The sequence below is a fragment of the Equus quagga genome, chromosome 3 (genome assembly GCF_021613505.1).
Source record: "Equus quagga isolate Etosha38 chromosome 3, UCLA_HA_Equagga_1.0, whole genome shotgun sequence".
NCBI classification, from domain to species: domain Eukaryota; kingdom Metazoa; phylum Chordata; class Mammalia; order Perissodactyla; family Equidae; genus Equus; species Equus quagga.
The window spans coordinates 28,168,538-28,195,857 of record NC_060269.1 but is presented as its reverse complement, the minus strand read 5'-3'; positions in this window follow the sequence as shown (position 1 = coordinate 28,195,857).

The following is a 27,320-nucleotide window of genomic DNA, read 5'->3' as shown; positions in this document are numbered from 1 at the left end:
TTAGTCCAATATGTAACAATAAGATACGTAAGTGGTATTTAGAAAATTCTCAACAGAAATGAAATTAGAACCACTTGGAGAATCTTGGGAAATCAGTCAGGCCAAGAGTTATTCTAAGCACATGTCTTCTCGAGTAGTCAGACTATGCCCAACATTTTCATCACTGAGTACTCATCTAAGTGTTTTCAATAGCTTATAAATCTGAAGTCTGCAGTCATCCTGCCTCTCAAACAGCGGCTCATGACCATGAAACAGTCATCTGCTACCTGGCCAGTGGAATCATGGAGCTGTGCTAAGATTAAACTCCTCTTATTGGCCTTGTAGATGTTAATAATTTTATTACTTTATATATAGATTATTCCATAACTGAACAAGATGGGAAGAGGGGAGCCATGTTACGTGCTGGAAGCTTGATTTGGCAGTCATCATGGAGACTCTGCTGGCGAGAATGCTTTTAACATTCTTTCTCATAATACCCATATGGAGCCAAACTTAGAAACCCTCCAACTCTCTGATGAGTAAGGTCATTATACAGATGAAAAATAAGAAAGCATCTGGAAATGATATCACCTCTGCCAAATGTTCCCACTAGAGAGAAAGTAACTCACATAATGTCTCTGCATTCTCCTCTTGAGATAGAAAATGAAAGAGAAAATGCTATATGACTCTGGGGATGTGGAGATCATGATATTTACGTAACAGTATACGTTCAATGGCAGAATATGTACTCATTCCTGAACCAGCTGCAGAGCACATGTTTCAGATAAAAGAGAGTTTTCGTAAATGAGTATCCATGAGAAAACTCTAATTTCTATTTTGGAAAGACAGTAAATTCACGTCTGAAGGGTGGGAATTTTGACACGGAGATTTCGCCTCCCTCTTTATAAGGAACATTCTGCTTCATCTAGTTTTGAAAGCCTGTCTTAGAAAATACTGTACAAATGTCTTTCACTCCACTTCTAGATGTTTTTGATGAGGAAAGAAGCTCATCAATGGTTTAGCGTCTTGAACCTGAAGGCTCCTGCTTTGGGACATATCCTTGTTTAGTTTCCGAGTGATGAATAGCATTTTTCAAAACTGTAGAGAGTACTATATATACTTTCTACTCATTAGAGGATTTGAGAGGAGCCTTACTTACTAGAGACACACAGGATTTGGAACCAGAAAACCCAAGCAGAAATCCTATTTTAACCATTTTCTTGTAAATTATTAAGCCTCTGTTTTATGATCTCCAAAACAGCTAAGTTCAAATAACACTTGTTGAAAAGGGCACTGTTACCGTAATACACTATCACAGTGTATTCTGTCCCACTCCTTCCTCCTAGTATTACTTTTTAAGCATGTTCTGCTCCCTTTTTATAAGTACTCTGAAGTTGTAAAGTTTGTTTTCTTTTGGCAAAGTATTTTACAGTTATGGTTGTCTTGATATGTGTGTCCAGTATGTAACTGTATTAGTCAAATATTGCCAAAATAATGCTACACAACAAACAACTGTAAAAATCTCAGTGGCATAAAACAAAATCATACATTTCTCACCCATGAGATCAGCTGGTGTTTTCTGATCTCTCCTAGTCTCAGGTGGATTCAGGCTGAGGATTGGGTCCTGGTTCATTTTATGTATTTCTCCTCATCTTTGGACCAGCAACTTCCTGAGGTGTGTTGTTCTCATGGCCAAGGCAGGAGCACAAAAGCATGAGTTCATTTGCATTGCTGTACTTGCATCACATTTGCTAACATCCCATCAGCCAAAGTCACATGGCCAAGCCCAAATCAAGGACAGTGACACGTGTTCACCTGCTATATCATAGTTATGATGTATACTATTATTTCAGGGCATGGAAGAATTGGGACTAATAATTTCATCCTTTGAATAAAGTCTTTAGGTGACTTGCTTCCTCTTTAAAGAGAAAGAAAATGCAATCAGGAAGAGAAGAACTTTTTTTAAAAAAAATTGACAATAGATCTAGGTATGAAGATGGGTTACAAATATCACAATTTTTTTTTTTTTAATCACCTCTAGGTAACTCTCTTCCCCCAGAATCAGACTGGAATTTATACATGAAACTTGAAAACTTGACAGTATATCGATCTACTGATCATTGTTTTGATACAATTTTCCATGGTGTTTTACCTTTGAATTTGTATGTCAAGGAGAGTAGAGAATGTGTGAGTATCTGGATCACAGCAAATATTTAGCTTTAGTAAGTTGCGTCAGTTTTTGAGAGTCTTATTCCCATTTGCTCGGTGGTAACCCTCATCAGACACAAGATTGACTATAACCTAGATCTCTAATATTCTCTCTCTCCCTCCCCTTGATCATTCTGCCCTAGAAGTTACAACTTTTGTTCTTGTTGATCTTTTTCTATTTTATTTTGGGATTTGAAAAATATTTATTGATCCTACTTTTATTTTATCTCTTTACTTCTACTCTTTTGGTCTTATTTTCTAATTTTTTAAGTTAGATACTTAGGTCATTAATTTTTTCAACTTTTGTTTTCTGTCTTTTAAAGTTAGATACTTGGGTTATTAATTTTCGGCCTATATCTTTTCTAATATATATATGTTAGGCTTTCAGTTTTACTCTAGGTATTACTTCCATTGATTCCACAAGTTTAGACATGTATTTTCATTTAAAAATATTTTTTATTTTATTTTTGAACAGCTAGTATACACACATGATTTAAATATCAAAACTGTAGAAAAAGATGTAGATTGAGGAATCTCGTAACTCTTTTCCCTACCCAATCCTTTCCCTAACTTTCTATGAGTGATCTTTTATTAGCTTTTTGTTCATTCTTCCATTTTTTCTTTTTCTAAAAAAAAATTCTTTAAGACTTTATTTTTTTAGAGCAGTTTTAGGTTTACAACAAAACTGAGAGGGAGGTGCAGAGATTTCCCATACACCCTCTGCTCCCACATGTGCATAGCCTCCCCCATTACCAACATCCTACTCCAGAAGGGTGCATTTTTTATCAAGGATAAACCTACACTGACTCATCGAATCACCCAAAGTCCATACTTTTCTTTCGGGGTTACTATGATTTTTCCCCAAAGCTCCCCCAGTACATAGTTGCATATACTAGTTGTAGGTTCTTTTAGTTCCTCTATGTGGGATGACACCTCAACATGGCTTGGTGAGTGGTTCTAGGTCCACGCCCAGCATCCAAACAAGCAAACCTGGGGCGGCCGAAGCAGAGCATGTGATCTTAACCACTGGGCCATGGGGCTGGCACCTGGGGTTTATTCTTGATGTTGTACATTCTACACGTTTGGAAAAATGTACAATGACATGTATCCATCACTGTGGTATCATACAAGTATTTTCACTGCCCTAAAAACCCCGTGTGCTCTGCCTAGTCATTTCTCCCCTTTTCATCTTTTCCTTTCTCTTCTTCCCAACAACTGCTGACCTTTTTGTTGTCTCCATAGTTTTGCCTTTTCCAGAATGTCATATAGTTGGAATCATACAATACGTAGCCTTTTCAGATTGGCTTCTTTCACTTAGTAATATGCATTTAAGTTTCCTCCACGTCTTTTCAAGACTTGATAGCCAAAATGGGCCATAGACCTAAATGTAAAATGCAAAACTATAAAACCAATAGAAGATAACAAGGAAGAAAACCTAAATGACCTCAGGTATGGCAATGACTTTTTAGATATAGCACCAAAGGCGCAATCCATTAAAGAAAGAATAGTTACGTTGGATTTCATTAAAATTAGAAAGTTCTACTCTGTAAAAGATAATATCAAGAGAATTAGGAGGCAAGCCACAGAAAAGGAGAAAATATTTGCAAAAGACACATCTGGTAAAGGACTATTATCCAAAATATGCAAAGAAATCTTAACTCAAGGATAAGAAAACAAACAACCTGATTAAAAAATGGGCCTTTTCTGATACCAGAGGCTGAGGTCTTTGCCACTAGGATTTATAATTTTCATAACAGTTAGTGAAACTGTTGGTGAGAAGGAAAGAGCTAAGGATCATTTTAGTAGGTAAAATAAAGGATTAGGCATTATGATTAGATGTTTTGGGTTTTAACTGTCATTTTTTTTTGTGCTGCTTCATCATGTACCTATATCACCAGTTTTATAATTTACTAAATTTTTATAAATATTTATCTATCTCCCTAGATTTAATATTTATTCATTGTTATTTCTGTCTCTTCTTGTGCCATTTGACACTGCTTTAACTACCCTAACTTCATGGTGTGCTTTAATATCTGATGGAGTAAGTCAGCAGCTCTTTTCCTTTTTCCTCTAAAATTTCTTGCCAATTCACATCCATTTCTTTTCTTTTTTTTATCCATTTATTTTCTAACACTTCAGAACCATTTTTGTTAACTTCCAAAAAATTCCATTGGAATTTTATTCTAATTACACACTGCTCGTTGATGAATCTGGAGAGAGTTCAGAAATTTACATTATGGAATCTCCCAATCCAAGAACATAATGTTTATTTTCATTTATTTAAAACATATTTAAATTTTTTCAGCAAGGTTTTATAGTTTCTAACTCAATTTCTATTAACTTCATTCTTTCGTAATTCATTTTTTTATTGTGGAAATTTTGACCAGTACTGGGGGCAATGACTTTTGGTTGACATTCAGAATGCATTCTCCCCTTCTCCTTTAGTAGAATTACTGAGTTTTTAGTTGGACACATGACTATCTTGAACAAAGACATGTCTCAGCCTCCTTTGCCGTTAGGTGTAGCCATGTGAGTAAACTGTGGCCAATGGCATATAGGAAGAAATATCACATGTGACTTCTGGACAATGGTTCTTAAAGGGAGGTATATGTCCTTCTTTTTTCCTTCCTTCTCCTTGCTGGCTGGAATGCAGTGATTGCTAGATCCGGGAGCCAACCTGGACCATAAAGATATTCCTGAGGGATGACAGACAGAAAGCTGGAAGAAGCTGGCTCCCTAATGGCTTTGTAGAATTGCCGTCCACCTCCACACTCTTTACATGAGAGAATAATCTTTGCATTGAAACCATTGTTTATTACAATTGCATTGCATGGTTTATTACAATTGTTTATTACAAATCTTTTGCAGCCAAACACAAACCTAACTGCTACAGTGTTTTTTATTTTTATTTTTTTGTTCAGGTTTCCAAGTTAATTTTACTGAGTTTTATATGTTGAGCAATACAGGCACATGCAAGTAAAATAATTTTTGTCTTATTTGCAACATTTATACCTCATTAGCTAGAAATGTGAGAAGAAAGCTCCCCAAGAATGACAATAGAGGCATTCTTCTCTTATTCTTGACTTTAATGGCAATGCTGTTAACTGTTTTACTATTAAGTATGATGTTGGCTTTGGAGAGTCTTCAAATTTAAACTGGGGATAATGGTATCTGTTTATTTTATAGAATTGTTATAAGGGTCAAATGCAATAATAAATATAAAAATGCCATGTAACTGTTAAAAACTATACCACATTTGTCTAGCATAAAGTATACAGTCAACAAATGTTTTCAGTGTTATTATTGTTTTAATAGTTAATACCAGGTGTTCCATAAAACATCTGGGTATTCCATAAACTATGTCTTTGGTGCCACTGTAGAGAAATAAGCTGTGTCTAATAGATTATTAAATAATTTTTTATGTCTCAATATGAGGGTCAAAAGTTAGGAAAGAAACAGATGTTTTCCGTTACAAAGAGAATGATAGATAGAGACTGAAATTTTGGAAAGAAACGTAATTTCAAAGTAGGGGTTGTTCCCATGGAATGAGACACCTAGAAACTCATGTTTGGAAAATATACTTAAGCCTGTTTTACAAAGCTGATTGATGGATGGTCAATTCACCCCAGTTACCAACCAAAGTATTAGATCCATCAAACATGTAATTTAGTCATCAAGGAGGTCCTCCCTCCACATATTTCTGCTCTTCCGCCTCCCATAAGTACCTTAAGAATATGTCCCTTATGGCTTTAGAGAAATCCTTTCATCTTTTCATTTTCATCCTTTCATTTCCAGTCTGTTCTTGGAGAAATAAGTTCTATGTATTTGCTATTTTCTGTGGAAGCATGATGCAACTTTATGTCAAAAAATTCTCTCTCTTTGTACCTCAAAAACTATCAATAATTAAAAAAAATGTTCCCTAGCAGAGGTTCTTATTTTTAAAATTATTCCATTTCTCTCCTTGCAATCAGTTCTAGAAAAGATCTGTGGGGAGCTGAATTGAATCTGTTGACAAATACATTTCGGATGTTGTCCATTGATCTCACCTCTGAAAGAGGTGAGACTTATGATCTGGTAACCTGACACATAATACAGTGGATACGATTTAAATTGAGTAACTCTGCCTGTTTTTTTGCTTTTCTTAATTAAAAAATAGCTTTTTTTTTGTATTTTACATACAAGCCTTTTATTATATGTATGCAAAAGTGAAATTTGAGATAATTTTCTGGAAAATTAAAACAAAACAAACCAATCAATAAATCAAACCCCCAAATGGATTATTTTATGTTGGCTATGTGAATTCTTTCCTTTTCTATTTTCTGAGCAATTACCTCAAAACAGTTCTTCAAATAATTATCGCAAAACAATTTATCATGAGATTCATCTAACATCAACATTTACTGAGCAACTATTAAGCACTGTGCATTCTAACATGTGCAGACATTAATAATAAAATAACACTTATATAGCCTTTTTAAAAAAAATTTGATCATCATAAAAATCATTTGATATAAGAAAAGAATATTACCGCATCTTAGGAAATGAAGACACAGAGAGCAAAAGCATTTCATAGGTCACACATCAAATAAGTTCTCCAACTCCAATTTCAACCCAGAATCTCTGACTGTAAATTTTGGACAATTTCCTCTAATCTTCACTTCTCTTTATCATTTGATTTCGAGCCAGCTTTTTGAAAATGATTTGCGATAACTAACATTTAGTGAACGCTAACTGTTTGCTGGATAGTGTTCTACATGCACTAACTATACTAATTCATTTATTCTTTATTTACCTCCCTTGATGGGAAGTGCTGTTATTAGGCTGGTTTGAGTAAACCGAGGTCCAGCGAGGTTGAATAATTTGCCCAGGGTTAACAGCTAAGCAAGCTAAGTAAGGAGCTGGGGTTTGAACCCAACATATGAATAGAGAACTCAGTCTCTTACCATTAGAATACTGTGCCTCTTCTTTAGCAAGCCACTCCTTCTCCCCTTGTTAATGTTAATTTTACCTGATTGTCTCACTTCTTGTAGCAGGTTAAACCAGAAACAAAGTCTATCTGGATTTACTTGTCGTATAGCTAGAGAAAACCGGAAAGTGGCCCATTTTCTCTAGGTTTTGAGTTCTGAAAAGACACTATACTCAGATTTTTCAAAGATTTAATCAGTTTGCACACAGAAATGTAGACGTTCACAAAATTTTTTGATTCTTCAAGCCAATCTGTTCTTTGCTGCCGTGTTAATGGAAATAAATGGTTGGGGCTGAGTTTTACAGTCCACTTGCGCACAGAAGCGCTGTGCAGTTTCAGCCCACATCCAACTATTCTTGGGCTTGCTTTTATTGCTTTTCCTGGAAGTGCCTCCAGTGTTTTACAACTATTACACACCGTGATATCCAGAACTGACCAAAGCTTTCCAGGTGAAATTCTGTTTGGTATCATGATTCCTCTGAGCTTCCAGCAAAATTACATTGCGCTTTTTTTTCTTTTATCCTTCTGTTTCTGTATTGTAATGCAAGCCCATATATCATCTGTTATCTGTTCTCTCCTCCAGGTCTTTTTTGTCATTACTGCCTTCCAGGTGCTTTGGATTATGTTACCTAAGATAAATTAAGTTTGGTTTGTCTGCAGCAGGATATTATTTTTCTATTTCTCTTTTCTCAGGACGACTTCTAAATTTAGAATCACTTACAATATATGTCCTGATTACCTTTTTTTCACATTATAAAGAAATGTTACATACAATATTAACTATGATTGACATTAGTAAAGCCACTTTCTTATTTGGATGTGGTCAGTAGGTTTCTTTGTTTGTCTGAACAATTTGAATCACCCACTCACTATTTTTTGTTAACTGAGCACCTATTATGTACATGGCATGGTGCTATGAGGAATGTAAACCCGAATAAAGAGCCCACAGTCTCTCTGTCACTTACTACATATGTAACTTGATCCTCAGCTTCTTCAAATGCTAGATGGCATTAAGGTTATTTTATAGCATTGTTGTGAGCACTAAGTGAGATTAACTTGTGAAATCTGATGGCATATATGAAGCTTAGAAAAAGTACCTGCTACTGTTTGAATGTCAACTGTGTGATAGGCACCTAATATGTGCAATTAAACTTTGCAATAAGAGGAGAAGTTAATTTTATCTCTGTTCTTACAGATAGTATGCCTGAGGTTAGCTGCCTTGCCAAAGTCACTTAGCTAGTGAGTAGCTGGGTTAGAATTTGGACCTCTGACTACCAGATTCTAAAGCACAGATAGGTTCATTGGACTGGCCAACTTCACCATTTAATAAGTGGCATAAAAATCTATTACATAACATAGGAAAGGATAAGTGTCATAATCTAAGCATAAATATAGTACTTCTAGGGTAAGAGAAAATTGAGATCGTTCAGGGAGTGGTTCATGGAAGGATTTGTGACATTTTCTCTCACCTTGAATGAAGGATGGAGTATGGACTTGAGATGAGGGAGATACACTTCCAACACAATGGCCAATATTAGTTTTTATGAAGGGATTGAAGTGATACGTCGTTTATGGGCAACAGCTTCTGACATTTTTTGACTAGGGTTTAAGAGAGTAATGGGAAATGAGGTTGCAAGGGTTGGGGTGGGCTGGAGGGAGGAGAATTTGAATGTTGGATGAGATAATCTGAATTTACCTGGCAGGCAATGGGAAGTCATGGGAGGTTTTTGAGGGCTGAGCAAAATGAGTTTAGCAATGCTCCAAGGAGTTAAATCATGGCAAAATGTAGAATGGATTAAAGGTAGGGAGAGACTGGAGACAAGGAGCTTTGTGGCTATGCCATTCAATGTTAGAATTCAGAGGTAAGTAATAATCTGAATTAGGGTATTGGCAATGGGAATGGAGGAGGGAAGGGGAATAAACTATAAATATCCATCACATTAGGGAGAGTTCACTGGATTTGTCAAGCAAATGTCTTAAGAAGGAGAAGAAGAAGAAGGAGTCAAGGAAGTTTAGGAATTGCTCGGGTGTGTGGTGGTTCCATTAGAGATGAAATGGGTGCCCTTGGTTTTAGACACACTGAGTTTGAAGAAATGATGAGTTTTACCATGAAATGTGAATGTGATGTGCAGCAGTCTTTCGGGAACATAGAACTAAAACTTAGGGGGCATGTCAGAGATAATGAGGAGAACTGAAGCTGTGAGATTGCATGAGATTTCAGAAGTATAGATTATGTAAGCAGAGAAAGAAAGGAAACCAAGCCAGGTCTCAGAGTAGTCCCTATAATCATGAAAAGCAGCTCAAGAAGATACTTGTTGAGTGTGTACAATGGATGTGAACCTATGTTAGATATTTTTAAGTATATTGTCTCAAACTTCAAAGAAACTCTGAGAAACTGTCACCATTTTTCCAGATAAGGAGAGAACTAGAGGAGAAATGGTTAGGATAATCTGCCAGATAAGTATTTTAATCGTGAATAAATTATTGAGTGCTTTACGTTCCAGGCACTATGCTAGGCAATGAGAAGATGATGGTGGACAAGCAGACCTGGTTTCTTCTCTCATGGAACTTTGCGTCTATATTTAATCCAGCTATAATTGTTATATAACTGATGAAATCTATTTAACAAACATTTATGGAGATGTTAAGGTTATAAGGAATAATAGGAAACCAGTCTTCAAGGAGCTGCAGTTGAGAGAAGAAGGCAATTAGATTCTGAGAACAGTTAAGTAGTCCATGCTTATGTGACCCAGTAGCAATCATTTTGATACTTAGTAAATCTATTGCATGTGGTTATCACAGTTTAATCTTAACACCAAACCATTTCGACCCAATTATATCTCATGAAGCTATCTGGGAAAACGTGGTATGAAGTGCCATATTTAAAAGAAAGTATCATCTATTTAGTTAAATTTTTAAAAGACTATGTGACAACACCATGTTGATAAGGACATGGATACACCAGAATGCTCATATGTTATTGGTGCTCACGTAAAATAATACTATGACTTTGGAAAAAGTTTTTGATTTTTTTTCTTAAATAAAATTAAACATACATTAAACATGATCCAGCAATTTCACTCCTGAAAATTTACTCAGAAGAAATCAAAGGATAAATCCACAAAAAGACACATAAGAATGTGAAAGAATAGTTTAGGGCTATTTCTAATAGAAATATTAGAATATTAGAATACAGAATATTAGAATAGTATCTAAACTAGCCATTGGAAGAAGATTATAAAAATACCATGGAATACTACTCAGAAATGTAAAGGATTACACTTCTGACACATAAAGCAACATTATGGTGAGTGAAAGAAGCCCCACACAAGAGTGAATACTGTATTGTTCCATGTATATGAAGCTCTTTGTTAGGTAAAACTAATCTATGGTGAAAGTTGGATCAGTGGTTGCCTCTGTATATATAGGGTAAAAATTGACTGGGAAGTGGCTTGAGGGAACTTGCTGGGGAGATGGATAGTGGTTTTGGTTACTTGGGCGTATGTATTTCTTACAGCTTCTCAAATGGTAAACTTGATTTGTGTATTTCACAGAACAAAATTTTAACTTCAGAAAAAAAACTAAAAGAAAAAATTGTATTGAAAAGTTATAGGGTGATGGATAATGATATCAATAACTACTTTGAAATTCATCAAAAAATATGCTGGATTAATGGATGGATAGCTGGATAGATATATAAAGTGGATCTAAGAAAATGTAAATGACTGCAGAGCCTTGATGGGAGGTATATAGGTGACTACCACACAGTTCTTTCAATTTTACTGTAGGTGTGAAAATTTTCACAGTAAAACGTTGGGGAGAAAAAGACTATACATGTAGAGTAACTACTATGTTGTTCATAGTCATTCTTTCAGCAAATTAAATGCTTACCATGTGCCAGGCCATGGTCTCATGAGTATGTCCTTAAAAACTAGAATCTTTACTAATGGGTAGATTGGCAGTTTGCTTTCATCCCATTTGACCTATGAAAGGAATCATATTCTGTCTCACTAAATATCATGGATAGATAAATTGAGCCAGATGGTAATGGCTATGGAGATAAAAGATGGAGGATATTTAAATAGGATAGTGGTGCTGGGGATAAAGCCCTGAAACTTGTGCTTTTACTGAAATCTGTGTCCCTAAGGATGGCTTTGCAGAGTATTTGTTTATGACCTATGTTTCATGGATGAAGACAAAATTGTATAAATAAACTACAAGCTTATTAAGTGATTCAAAGCTTGGTTAATGTAAAAAATTTATATGAACTATAGAGAGAACTTGACCTTTGCTAATACTTAGCTTTCATATTTGCAAATCTAATTTCACCCCATAAAACCAAGTAATACTCCCCAAAACAAAGAATTTTGCAATAAAGTATCTCCCAGTAAGTCCAAAAGAATAAAAGTCAGTGATCTTTATATTTAATCTGGTTCATCTGAGATCCCACTAAAAGTAAATATAAATAATTGAAAAGAATATGGAATGAGATGGTATTGTCTTTCAGAATTGAGAGATATATCAATTATCCTTGGAAATATACAGTTTTTCAAATCTGATAGTATTTTTGTATTGAATATGATTGATTCTTACGGTGTTCTATTAATTCAATGGAATGATATAAATTTGTCTTTATGTAGTAAATAAATAATTTATAAATTATTTGGTATCTTGAAATAGATAAGTTTGGGTTTTGATGATAGACTGTGTGTACATTTTCAATTAATGTTAACTTTTTGCCTTCCTTTGCAAGCAGTTTTGAATGTATTTTGTTATTCTGACCCTGATCTATGGAGCCTGATTGATTCAGCATCTTAAATCTTGCTACAGATGGGGAGGCTTTATTGGAGAAATATCTGAGCACTGGGTTGAGGGTCACTGGGCTTTATATTTGTTACTAATTAAATATGTGATCTGAACAAAGTATAGCATCTCCAGGCTTCATTTTCTTTATTTGAAACTGAAAAGTTTGGACAAGTTGACTTTAATGTATTCTACGATTTTCTTTTTGATTTTGCTACAAAATCTGGGCAAATCTAAGTAGAAGTTTGGAGTAGTCGTATTTTTGTTACCCCATTGTTTTATTTTTATTATTTTTTCCTTTTTTTAACGAGGGGTGTTTTCCTAGGTGTGTAATTGGAATGGGGACAAAGAAAGGTGCACTTTACTTAATTCACACAAGTTTAGCTAATGGCTATGTGAAAATGTGTGTTTATCTCATGTAGACTTAGATAAAATAAGAACAACTAATATTTATTCACTGTTTACTGTATTCCTCACTATTCTTAGTACTTTATATATTAGCTCATTTAATCCTAACAATCTTATGAAGTATATACTATTGTTATTGGCATTTTCTAGCTGGAAATCTGAGGCAAACATATTTAAGTAACTTTGCCGAGATCACACAGCTGTAAGTGGGATATCAAAGACTTAATTCAGATGGTCCGTATTCAAAGCTTGGCTCTTAACTATTATGCTAATCTGCCTCTCTAATGTGTTTACACCAATGTCTATCAATTAATCCATCAACCCTTCATATAGTGTTATAGTGGAAGTTCAGATTTTCATGATATAGGAAGTTCAATTAAAAGCAAATTCTTAAATCATGAGAACTTTTACTTTTAAAATGCTGTACATTTTATAAATCATTTGTATCAAAATTGAATAGATACAAAATAATTATAAAATATATGTAGGACATCCACTAGAATGACTAAAATAGAAAGACTGATAATGCCAAGAATTAGTGAGGATGATGACCAATTAGAACTCTCATACACTGGTAATAGGAATATAAATTGGTACAACCACTTCAGAAAACTATTATCTGATATCTACTAAAGCCGAACATATATTTAACCCATGAACCAGCGTTCCATGCTCGGGTGTATTACTGACAGACATATGAACTAATGAGTGAAAAAAAAATCTATAGCAGCACTGTTTATTAGAGCCAACAATGTTTGTCAACAAAAAAAGTATAGATAAATTCTAGTCTTCTTAGATTACTTGGAAATGTGAATGAACAAACAAGAATTATAAGTAATAACATCATTGGATCTTGCAGACGTATTGTGCAAAAGAAACTAGACACCAAAGAGTACATGATGCATAATTCTATTTGTATGAAGTTTGACAACAGACAACACTAATCTGTGTTGTTCATAGTTAAGAGGGTGTTAACCTTTGCAAGGTAATGACTGGAAGGGAGCACAAGGAAGCTTTTGGGTTCTTGTAAATTTCTATATCGTAATCTGGATGCTTGTTAAATAGATGTATTCCGTTAGTGATAATTCATCCAGCTGTTCACTTAATATTCATGCAATTTTCTATATGTATGTTATACTTTAATGGGAAGTTTTCATTACAAAAATATTTGTAAGGCTTAAAGAATATTAGAACATTGCACTCCCATGGACCCACCACTCATTGTCAGAATACCATTATCTTTGATGCCCTCTCTGCTCCTGTCTGCCATTATTTTCATCTTCCCTTACCCTCAGATAAAACTGTGATCTTGAATTGTCATTTATTATTCATTTTCTTTCTTAATAGTTGTGTTATATATAGTATAAAAATCATATGTTTAAATACTTTATGTTTGCTACTAACTAGATATGGGATTTTGCACAAAGCACTTGTCATTTTTAGGCTTCAGTTTCTCTATATGAAATTGAGGAGTTTGGACAAGTTATTCCATTTTTGTCACTTTCTTGGCATTGCATCTCTTATTTATGCAATTTAGATATTAAACAGGCATTTACTTGTTTTGTGCATGGTACTAAGCATTGGGTTAAGGAAGATATGAAAGCAGTATACAATTGTGTTCTTTGCCTTCCAGGTACCTCAGTCTATTGGGAGGCAACAAGGCAGACATCTGTAACACAGATGAGAAACAACAGCTTTCATTTTCTCATCTGTAAAAGGAAGGAATTAATCTAGATGATCTACAAAAACTTTTCCAGCTTAAAAATTTCATCATTGAGTATGGATTTGAGAGCTAAAAATTTGTGATATGGAACTTAATTATGTAGGTATATAAAGTATATGATGCAACCATCAGAGAAGTTTTTATGGAAGAAATAATTCTTAAGACTCTTTCTTGAGGATGCATAATATTTTGGAACAGGGACAAAATGATTCATGTAAGAGTATTCAGGGTTCCTGTACCTCACTCCACACTCACATAACACATGATGTTGACCCATATAAGCAGATGAGTTAAAGGGATTTATAATAAAAAGAATGACCTTGATGCTGTCAAGATGGCGGCATACATAGACTCTGAACTCACCTCCTCCCCTGGACACAACAAATTTACAATTACTCTTAGAATAATTACCCCTGAGAGAGAAGTGAAAACTGGCTACAAAGAACCCCCATCCTAGAGACTGGCCCCATCCAACAGTAAGCACTAGGGCAATTTGTGGGCCTGCATAGGCAATCTGCTGCAGTGGGGCAGGGTGGGTGTGGGGGGTGGGCCTGCACTGGTGGAGTGTGGGGCTTCTGCAGTGGGGCAAATGGGTCTGCTTCAGTGGGTTGGGGCTTGCGTATGGGGCAGGATTGTGTTGAAAGTGTGTGTGGCCCTCTGAGCAGTGGGGCTTGTCAGCTGTAGCAGACTCGTGCTTCTCAAATAGCCACATAGTGGATCAGCCCCATCTTCCAAAGACTGAAACCACTGGGTGCTCATTTGCCTGGGGCCAGCACCACTCAGTTGAAATTCTGAGAGAGCTGACAATGGCAACTGTAAGCCCCTGAGACTAGCAACTAGCCACACAGGGGGCTTACTCACTTAACAGAAAAACTGCAACAGGAATGTGCTCAGCCAACTGTGCTGGGGCTCTCCACACCCAATAAAGTGACTGAAGGGTCCATAGCAGCCACACAGAGCTGAGCATTACAACCAGCCAGCCAGAGGCACAGTCTAGCCTCCCTAGGCACCAGCAGCAACAGCAATGCTGACACAACAGAAGGACACACATAGCCCACACAGGGGACACACTCCTGGAACATTTGGAACTGGTGACAAGAGGGAAGCACACTGCTAGGTCTCATAAGGCATTTCTTACATAAGGTTATCTCTCCAAGATCAGGAGATGTAGGTGAGCTATCTTATACATAGATATAAGCATAGAGAAAGAGGAAAAATGAGGATACAAAGGAATACATTCCAAGACTAAGTGAAAGAGAGATAAACAATCTAGTTGACAAAAAATACAAACTAAGAGTCATATGGATGGTCTCTGATCTTGGGAGAAGAATAGATGAACTCAGTGAGAACTTCAAGAAAGAAATGGAAAATATAAAAGAGATCCAATCAGAAATGAAGAAGACAATACTGGACATGAAAAATTCACTAGAGGAACTTAATAGCAGAGTAGATGATACAGAAGAACAGATAAGTAAGCTGGATGGAAGACTAGAGGAAATCACCCAAGCTGAACAGATAAAAGAAAAAAGAATTAAAAAGAACAAGAACAGTCTAAGGGAATTCTGGGACAACATCAAGTGCACTAACATTCACATTATAGGTGTCCCAGAAGGAGAAGAGAAAGACAAAGGGGCAGAGAATCTATTTGAAGAAATAATAGCTGAAAACTTTCCTAACCTACAGGAGGAAACCAACATCTAAGCACAGGAAGCATAGAGAGCACCAAACAAAATAAACCCAAAGAGGCCCACACCAAGACACATTGTAATTAAAATGTCTGAAATTAAAGATAAAGAGCAAATCCTAAAAGTTGCAAGGGAAAGACAACAAGTGACATACCAAGGAAACCCTACAAGTTTATCAGCTGAATTCTCAGCCAAAATCTTGCAGGCTAGAAGGGAGCGGCATGATATATTTAAAGTGTTGAAAGGAAAAAACCTACAGCCAAGAATACTTAGCTGGCAAGGTTACCACTCAGAATGGAAGGAGAGCTAAAGAGTTTCCCAGACAAGCAAAAACTAAGGGAGTTTATCACCAAGAAATCAGTTTTACAGGAGAAGCTAAAGGCACTTATTTAAGTGTGAAAGACAAGTCCACAAATAGGAACAAGAAAATTATCAAAAAAAAAAAAGCAATAAAATCACTGGTAAAGGAAAAAATACAGTAAAGGTAGCAGATCTACCATCTATGAAGATAATATGGAGGTCAAAAGACAAAAGTACTAAAATTACCTATTTCAATGATAAGAAGCTAATGGATACACAAACACAAAATAAGAGGTTAGGTATGATACCAAAACATAAAATGTGGGAGGAGGGGAGCAAAAGAGTAGAGCTTTTAGAAAGAGGTTAAACTAAAGAGACCATCAGCTCAACATAGGTTGCCATATATGTCGATTATTGTGTATGAACCTCATGGTAATCATAAATCAGAAACCTATAATAAATACACAATTAACTAAGAGAAAGGAACACAAACATAATACTAAAGAAAGCCATCAAACCACAAGGGAGGCGAGCAAGAGAAGAAGAAAAGAACAGAGAAAAATTACTAAAACACTCAGAAAAAAGTAAGAAAATGGCAGTAAGTACATATTTATCAGTAACTACTTTAAATGTCAATGGACTAAATGCTCCAATCAAAAAGCATAGGGTGGCCAATTGGATAAAAAAAACAAGACCCATTTATATGCTGCACAAAAGAAACACACTTCAGACCTAAAGATACTCACAATCTGAAAGTAAAAGGATGGAAAAAGCTACTTCATGCAAATGGCAAAGAAAAGAAAGGTGGGGTAGCAATACCTATATCAGACAAAATAGACTTTAAAACAAAAATTATAACAAGAGACAAAGAAGGGCACTACATAACAACAAAGGGAACAATACAACAAGAGGATAAAACACTTGTAAATATCTATGCATCCAACATAGGAGCACCTAAATATATAAAGCAATTATTAACAGACATAAAAGGAGAAATAGACAGCAGCACAATAATAGTAGGGGACTTTAACACTCCACTTACATCAATGGATAGATCATCCAAACAAAAGATCAATAAGGAAACATTGGCCTTAAATGACACATTAGACCAGATGGACTTAGTAGATATACATGGAACATTCCATCCGAAAACTGCAGAATACACATTCTTTTCAAATGCACATGGAACATTCTCCAGGATAGATCACATATTAGGTCACAAAATCTCAAATCTCAATAATTTAAGAAGATTGAAATTATACCATGTGTCTTTTCAGATCACAATGGTATGAAACTAGAAATCAACTACAGGAAGAAAATAAGAAAAGCCAGAAATATGTAGAGATTAAACAAAATGTTACTGAAAAATGATTGGGTCAATGACTGAGTCAAAGGATAAAGCAAAAAATACCTGGAGACAAATGAAAATGAAAATATGACGTGCCAAAATTTATAGGATACAGCAAAAGTGGTTCTAAGAGGGAAACTTAGAGCAATACAGGCCTACCTCAACAAATAAGAAAAATCTCAAATAAACAGTCTAACAGTGCACCTAAGGGAGCTGGAAAAAGAAGAACAGACAAAGCCCAAAATCAACAGAAGGAAGGAAATAACAAAATCAGAGCAGAAATAAATGAAATAGAGACTAAAAAAACAATAGAAAAAAATCAATGAAACTAAGGGCTGGTTCTTTGAAAAGATAAATAAATTTGACAAACTTTTAGCTAGACTTACTAAGAAAAAAAGAAGTTTCAAATATATAAAATCAGAAATGAAAGAGGGGAAATTACAATGGACCCATCAGACATACAAAAGATTATAAGAGAATACTACAAAAAGCTTTATGCCAACAAATTGGATAATCTACAGGAAATGGATAAATTCTTAGAATGATACAAACTTCCAAAACAGAATCAAGGAGAAATAGAGAATTTGAATAGACCAATCACCCGTAAGGAGATCGAAACAGTAATCAAAAACCTCCCCCAAAAATAAAAGTCCAGGACCAGATAGCTTCCCTTGTGAATTCTACCAAACATTCAAAGAAGACTTAATAGTGATCCTTCTCAAACTCTTCCAAAAAATTGAAGAGGAGGGGAAACTTCCTAAGTCATTCTATGAAGCCTACATTACCATGATATGAAAACCAGACAAGAACAGCACGTGCACAGAAAATTACAAGACAATATCACTAATGAACATCGATGTAAAAATCTTCAACAAAATATCAGCAAATCAAATATAACAATACATTAAAAAGATCATACATCATGATCAAGTGCGATTTGTACCAGGGATGCAGGGGTGGTTCAACATCTGGAAATCAATCAACATGATACACCACACTAACAAAATGAAGAATAAAATGGGTATAGAAAGAAAGTACCTCAACATAATAAAGGCCATATATGACAAACCCACAGATAATATCATTCTCAATGGAGAAAAACTTAAAGCTATCCCTCTAAGAACAGGAACCAGACAAGGATGCCCACTTTCACCACTTATTTAACACGGTAATGAAAGTCTTAGCCAGAGCAATCAGGCGAGAAAAAGAAACAAAGGCATCCAAATTGGATAGGAAGACGTGAACTGTCACTATTTGCAGAGACATGATTTTATATATAGAAAACCCTAAAGAATCCAGTAAAAAATTTCTGGAAATAATAAATGAATATGGTCAAGTTGCCGGATACAAAATCAACATACGAAAATCAGTTGTATTTCTATATACTAACAATGAAATAGCAGAAAGAGAAATTGAGTACAATACCATTTCCAATTGCAACAAAAGAATAAAATACTTAGGAATAAACTTAACCAAGACAGTGAAAGACCTGTATACCGAAAACTATAAAACATTGTTGAAAGAAATAGAACAAGACACAAAGCAATGGAAAGATATCCATGCTCTTGGATTGGAAGAATTAACACAGTTAAAATGTCCATACTTCCCAAAGCAATCTACGGATTCAGAGCAATCCCTGTCAAAGTTCCAATGACATTTTTCATAGAAATAGAACAAAGAATCCTAAAATTTATATGAAACAACAAAAGACCTTGAATAGCCAAAAAATCCTGAGAAAAAAGGATAAAGCAGGAAGTATCACATTGCCTGATTTCAAAATATACTGCAAAGCTATAGTAACCAAAATAGCATGGTACTGGCACAAAAAAAGACACGCAGATCAATGGAGCAGAACCAAGAGCCCAGAAATAAACCCACACATCTATGGACAGCTAATTTTCGACAAGAGATCCAAGATACAATGGAGAAGGGAAAGTATCTTCAATAAATGGTGTTGGGAAAACTGGACAGCCACATGCAAAAGAATGAAAGTAGGCCATTATCTTACACCATACACAAAAATTAACTCAAAATGGATTAAAGAGTTGAATGTAAGACCTGAAACCATGAATCTTCTAGAAGAAAACATAGGCAGTATGCTCTTTGACATTGGTCTTAGCAGCATATTTTCAAGTACCATATCTGACTGGACAAGGGAAACAATAGAAAAAATAAAGAAATGGGACTATATCAAACTAAAAACTTCTGCACAGCAAAGGAAATCATTAACAAAATGAAAGACAACCTAACAATTGGGAGAAGATATTTGCAAACCATATATCAGATAAGGGGTTAATATCCAAATATATGAAGAACACATACATCTCAATAACAAAAAAACTAACAACCCAATTAAAAAATGGGCAAATGGGGGCTGGCCCCATAGCCAAGTAGTTAAAGTTCCACACGCTCTGCTTTGGCGCCCCAGGTTCACGGGTTTGAATCCCAGACGTTGACCTACTCCACCCATCAGCCATGCTGTGGAGGCATCCCACACACAAATAATAAAGGAGGATTGGCACAGATGTTAGCTCAGGGCTAATCTTCCTCACCAGAAAAAAAAAATAGGCAAAAGATCTGAACAGACATTTCTCCAAAGAAGATATACAGATGGCCAACAGGCACATGAAAAAATGTTCAACATCACTAATTATCCTGGAAATGCAAATCAAAACTATGAGATATCACCTCACTCCCATCAGAATGGCTATAATTAACAAGACAGGAAATAACAAATGTTGGAGACGATTTGCAGTAAAGGGAGCTCTTGTACATTTCTGTTGGCAGTGTCAACTGGCGTAGCCTCTATGGAAAACACTATGGCGATTCTTCAGAAAACTAAGAATAGAACTACCATATGATCCAGCTGTTCCACTACTGGGTATTTGTCCAAAGAACATGAAAAGACAAATGCATAAAGATATCTGCATCCCTATGTTCATGGCAGCATTATTCACAATAGCCAAGACTTGAAAGCAGCATAGGTGCCCATCAAGGGACGAATGGATAAAGATGTGGTATATATACACAATGGAATGCTACTCAACAATTAAAAGGATGAAATCTGCCCATTTGTGATAATATTGATGGGCCTTGGGAGTACTATGCTAAGCAAAATAAGTCAGAGGGAGAAAGTCAAATACCATATGACCTCACTCATAAATAAAAGATAAAAACAGCAACAAACAAACACATAGACAGAGATTGTATTGGTGGTTACCAGAGGGGAAGTGGGGAGAGAGGAGAGCGAAAGGGGTGATTAGGCACCTGTGTGTGGTGATGGGTTCTAATTAGCCCTTGAGTGGAAGACAATATAGTCTACACAGGAATTGAAATATAGTGATGTACACCCAAAATTTATATAATGTTATAAACCAATGCTATCACAGTAGAAAAATAAATAAATAAAATAAAAGAATGATCTATTAGAAATCTCCGTCAGGGGAAAGACAGAAAAATTCAATTTAGAGAGGCTTGGGGGGAAAAGGGAAGAATTATGGGCTGAATTTGGAAAATGGTTCATCTTGGAGCTTGGGAGTCAAGGAGAGAAAGAACTGGATAATATTAGAAGTAGTAGAAACAGAGAGGGTTTTATCATGTTTTGCAGTGAGTTGAGTATCTCTTGATCCTCTCTCTGCCATTCTGCCCCTTGCTGGAAGATAGTACAAATCAGGATTTCTTTCATTTAAATTTTTATGTCATTTGACGGTTATGAGAAATTAGGCTGAGCGAGGTCTCAGTTGCATGTGGGTTATAGTTTTTTAGTCAAAACAAGATGAGGACATTCTAGGAAATGAGAGCAATTTGAGAAAAGAAGAGATATGAATCACAAATTATGCTCATTAGAACATGATCAGACTTTCCTAGCAAAAGGTGGTATTTTACACTGGGAACATTTGGGAGACGAGGTTATTTAGGTACTTTGATTGCATACTTTGATGAAATAGGATGATTAGGTAAAGAAGAAAACATTTAGTATACAAAAAATTCTGATGTTTTTTCTTAAACTTATCTCTGTAAGCTTATAAAATAATGGCTATTTTACTTATTTCTGGGATCTATAGTAAATTTTGCAGCAGTACGTGAGATGCACTATGAGAGGGAAAGCCTCAAGCACATAGAGCAGCAATTATAAAAATTTACTTCTGAAAGTATGATGTTTGTGCCAGCATGTTGACAGTTTATGAATATCCCAGAAAAATGGAGGAGAAACTTTCCAAGGAGCAATGATGAGACTAGATGGCTAAATAGCGAATGAAGGAAGGTAAGAGTCAATGACAGCTCCCAGGTTTTGAGCACGGGAGAAGTGGGAGAGTTGGGTATTATTAACAGATTAGTATTAAATTCTTTACACATTGAACTCTCTTCCACTTTTTCATTCAACGTGTTTATTGTGCACTTCTATGGTTCAGTGCTACGCACTCATTGAGAACATGATAGTGAACAGCAACCACAAAACAAGGTCTCTTCCCTCTAGTTCTTACCATTTAATTGGGAATTTAGACATCAAATCTATAATCACACACACAAAGTATAATTCCAAGTGATAAGTCTTGTGAATGACCGAGATTTGGTTCTATAAGAACATTAAATGCAGAGATCAGACTTGGTCTGGGTCAGAGGGTGCTTTCCTTAGAATGTCATACTGGAACGGAGATTTGAAAAACGGATAAGAAATAGTTCGATGAAGGGAGAATCAGGGGAGAGAGGCTGGGTTGGTTTCATCAAAAGACAAGCCTCATGTTCTGTGTTTGGAAGGGTAGGTAGGAGTAAGACCATGACCTACTAAAGATTTGGATATTTACCCTAAATGCACTGGAAATTCAGTGAGGGGTTTACACAGAGGGGTGATCTGATTGTCATTTGGAAAGGCCATTCTGTTTTCAATATAGAGATTGGATTACAGAGGCTGGGTGGAGGGTAGGGAACCAAGAGGAGTGGACATGAAGGGAGTGCAAGAAGGATGTTACTGTGGTATCAGTAACAGATGTGGTATCTGGGCTAGAGCTGATGGTGCCTGGAACTAGGGTAGAGAGAGGTGGAGGAGGTTGCCAGTGGGAGATTGGAGAGTGAGCAAAGAAGAAGGCCTAAGGATGAACCTTGAAAATCTAATAAAGGCTGGTGAAATCAGAACGAACCTTCAAAGGTGATAGAGAAGAAATGGTCAGAGAGACAGAAGGACAACAGGCGACTGTGTCATCATAGGAGACAAAGAAAGAAGGAGTGTGTGTTGTCATAAAGATAAAGGAAGAGAGGCTAAATAAGTTTCTGTACAGCTCTGCATCTCCAGAGATGCTGCTAGACAATGAATTCTGGCCCTGGTACCACCACAACTGCATGCCTAGAAATCACACATCTGGCCCTCTGCCATTGGACATTAGATGCTCTTACCACTCCTGGAATGGATTCTTGTCTCTAACTTCTGATGCAAGTCCTTAGTGGTTGTGTCTGATTGGCAAAGTTTTGGTGATATTTCTGTAACCTAGCCTCCTAGAGGTAGGGAAAGCATATAAATGGCCTTTTTGGCTTCTGTAATAAGAAGCCGGCACAGCCTCGCACAAGAATTACTTAATGGCTAATCTCCAAAATTTAGGAAGAATAATTCAGATGAAGGGTAGAAAAAAAATCAATTGGAAATATTTACTACATTCTTCCTAGATATCCTGTGATTTCAGAAGTTTTTCTTGGTCCCTCTCTTCATCTTGTCATGGAGACTTGATTGCCTCCTCTTGCTAACATTGTGTCTTGAATGCATCAAAGTTCCTCTGTTTCTTCCTGAAATATTTTGTGTGCACCCACACTGCATCATGCACTGTGTAAGCAGTCAGGTGTGCGAAGATAAAAAAGATGTGGTTCCTGTGCTCAAGAAGCTGAGTCTGAAGCAGGAGGATCTACTGTGAAGGGAAAAAATCTTGAGCTCCAGGGCCTTTCACTTGTCTAGATCCCCTTCAGAGCTTTAGAAAGGGCTCTAGAAATGGGTCCACATGGTCACACATTTTAAAATATTTTGCAAAAGTAAGCCAATTTGTCTGCAATTTATTGAGAACCCTTGACCTTCCACTCCGTGAAAATTCTCTTGCTCTTCAATGGTTGAGCAGGTGTGGGCATTTTTGCATTCAGCTAAGGGAGAGTTGAGTTGGGGATATGATTAGTTTGGGTTTAGTGGGATGTAGTTATTTGGTTTGTAGATACTTCCATGAGTGGTTAAGTTATAGCTAGCAAGGACGTCTGCTGAGAAGCCTCTGTGAGGCCTTGAAGACCACTCTGATCCCAGCATGACTCTTGCCTTCAAAAAGTAGTAAATTGGGAGCTTTCAAGGAGAATTCCTTTTATTATTGAAGACCTATGTCTGCTTGTCTCTTCCCTTCTCAAAGTCCTCCCTTGAAAGGCCACCTCAGCCTCAAAGTCAAAGGACATTCCCAGGATGTCCTGTAACAAATACTCACCCCTACTCCTGTCTCCCAAATCCTTGTGCTAACTTTGCTTGGTGGGAAGTGCAGTTGCCCAAGCCAGAGCCACCCACTCAACATCATCTGCTGGTACCCCCACATCCCCCAGCCCCACCACTTCCACCGTCCTTGAGGTTGGGGACTACTTCACTGAAAACACTTTGTCTTTTTCCCTTTTCTAGTTTATTGCTTGGATAGAGCACTTTAAACACATGCCAACTTGAGTTTGTCTTTAGGGATCATAGGTAATGGGTTGGTTTGAACTTTAAAGTGTTTCAAGCTGGCCACACAGGTTTAAGGATCTTAAGGACACTCAAAAGAGAAACCCAAACAATAAATAGATGAAAATAAACCTTTATTCAAAACAATTGATAAAGCCCGAATACTCATTTGAACTGCATTTTGGAAAAATGTTTTGTAATGTTTCAATAAACCTTTCTTTTGTCATCTTTAGGTTTAATTTTTAAAGAACTAAGAAAATATTTAGATAAAAATGGGATATTGAAAAAATCATTGTGTAAAATTAAAAAAAAAATCATACCCAAAGCAGTAATTGATTTAGGGGAAGAGATGTATTTTAGAGTAGAGATAATGAATAGGGGCTTAGAGTTTTGATAACCCATAATGAAGAGGAATGAATCGTGTGAATATATTGAGAGAAGATTTAAATTTCTTGGTATTTTGACATAAATATTAACATAGATAAAGACAAAATAAAAGTTATCATGCCCTACTACAGGGAGTACATCAGCGACAAACTTGTTAAGGAGGGTCAACAATTTGGAATATTCAAGATTATTCACTGCTCAGGCAAATTCGGACAGCTTCATTTATGAAAAGTGTTTCCCCTAATTTGGCAACAGTCTTTTTTTTTTGCCCTGAGGAGGTGGGGATTTTTTTTTTTAAGATTGGCCCTGAGCTAACATCTATTGCCAATCTTCTTCTTTTTTCTTTTCTTCCCCAAAGCCCCAGTACCTAGTTGTAAGTTCTTCTAGTTCTTCTAAGCAGGATGCTGCCACAGCATGGCCTGATGAGCAGTAGGTAGGTCTGAACCCAGGATCCGGATTGGCATACCCCAGGCTGCCAAAGTGGAGCACATGAACTTAACCACTCAGCCATGAGGCCGGCCCCCTGACACCAGTCTTAAAAGTATACAATACTGATAATAAATTATGAAGCTGAAGGAAACTTTTCTAAGTTATCCTATTATTGATTTTTAAAAAATAATTAAAAATTTTAAAATCGTAGTAAAAATACATAACATAAAATTACATTTTAACCATTTTTAAGTTTACAGTTCAGCAGTGTTTAGTCGCAGTGTTGTGCAACAGATCTGTATTATTGCTTTTTAAGTATAAAAATAAAAAAGAGGAAATGCTGATGTAAGAATACAGTATGTTGCAAAATATTCATATGAAAAGGCAATCAAAAGTATGCAGCTGAAAAGAATATATAGAGAGTATGACAGTTGCTGAACAATAGTATTATATTTTTGTTGTGGATTTTGTGATATTTGTGGTGCTGTAGGAGAGTTTCCCAGCTCCTAAGCGTGAGCAGAGACAATGCCTCTTACGTGACTCTGGTCAGAGCTGCTTGACCCCTTTGAAACTGTACCGGATTTACTGTAAGGAAAAAGAGAGCAATAACCAATTCCGAGAATTTTACCATCTTTCCCTTAACCAATTAGAACCCTCTCAATACGGAACAAACTCTGCTTTTTGCTTTTAGCTCTGCTTGTCCTGCTGAACTTGTTTCTTTGTTTACTAGGCTCTCCCTCGCCCTGGAAGCAAAATATCTTCTTTTTAAAAAAACTGTTTTTGACCTTGAGCTTGCTCTTCAAAAGCTTTTAAACTTTGTAAGTTGTTATAATTCCTTTTCTCATTCAAAATAAATATTCATTTGTGCACCTAACTTTTTTTTTCACAATTTTCTGTTCTTTTCTAAGCCCCTTCCCCTTGGCTGAAGGTCTAGGAGGTTTTGCATCTTCCAATCTATTCTTTAGTTATTCCAGCTGACATCTAGATGGTATTATATTCTTTCAACCTCACTTTTCCTTTGCTTTGTCTTTCTTTATTTCCTTTTTCTAAAAAACCTTTTTATTTTCTTGTTTTCCCCCTTCCTTCCACTAAATGATCAAGAAGTTTCAGAAATACTACAGATAGGAATTTAGTGCTAAGAATTCTAAAAATAATAGAACCATAGATTATTTTGTAAGTAAATAAACCATCAATGACTTTTTCAAGGTCTCATGTAATTAATTTCAGAGGTAGTTCTAGAATCTAGTTTCTCTCTTATTTTAATATTAGTTCCAGCATTTCTAGCTCTTCCTCGTTTAAAATATCACAAATGTATTCAAGTTTTTTCTACAGTGCTCAGTACTTAACCGAAGCTCCAACTATTAAGACTTTATTAAAATGCTCAGTTCATTTACATAAATTATGCATTATCATAGAGAAACTCACCTTCAGTGTTAATAATTTCCTTACAACAATTAGATTCTAAAGAGAGCATGGAAGGCAAAAATCACATATAGTCAAATTTATTGAATTACCTTGAAAGTTCCTTAAATAGCCCATAAGCAAGTGAGGTGCTCACCCCATGAGAGACACGTGAAAAGTGAGGCCAAGTGCGCTGAGAGCTGATTCAGGTTTCTTAGCTCGTTCACTCTGGGGCAAATGCTTACTGAGAAGAATGATGCGGGTGTCCACGACACTATTAAAATAGATATCCAGCTATGATATTTATATTATCAATCTTTATATTATCAATCTCTCCCTCCAGTAAGCCTCTCCTGCATCAGACCACATTAAGGATAAAATTGGCATATGTTCCCAGCTGAATCCTTAGGATGTTGTGTATCACCTAATTTGACTAGACTAGAAGTCTGTGTGGAAGAACACTTTGGCCAGGTTAACATAGCTGAATTGCAATCACTTCCCCCAAATCCAAACAAAACCCTGTTTTTCCCTTCTCAATCATTTGGCTAACCAGGATCTTGTAAATTGGTCTATGGTTATTGACGTAACTCAATGTCAACTCTAGCTGTTTGCCAATGTGAGCCTAGGCATGACTCCATTAACATGAAATTCACAATCATCAATATGTGTTAGAGATGCATTTGGGAGTATGTGACAGCTATGAAAACTGCCTTTGTGATGAGCTAGAAGTAATCATTGTATGATAATTAAGCATTTAAAAATATCTGTTATGTAATACAGGAAGATTTCAGCATTTGCCATTTTTTCCTACAATAGTGGATTTGCTGCATTTCTTCTTTACTTGTCTTTCTGTTGAATGCATTTATTGCTTATTTTTTCAGTATTGTTGTTAGCTTCATTGCATAATTAGTGGTATTCAGCTGCTGCTTTTTAGCCTGAAAGAACTGTAATTAGTTTTCATTCACTAGTGGCATTTAAGCAGCATTGGGGTTATTGCCAAAGGTATAAGGACT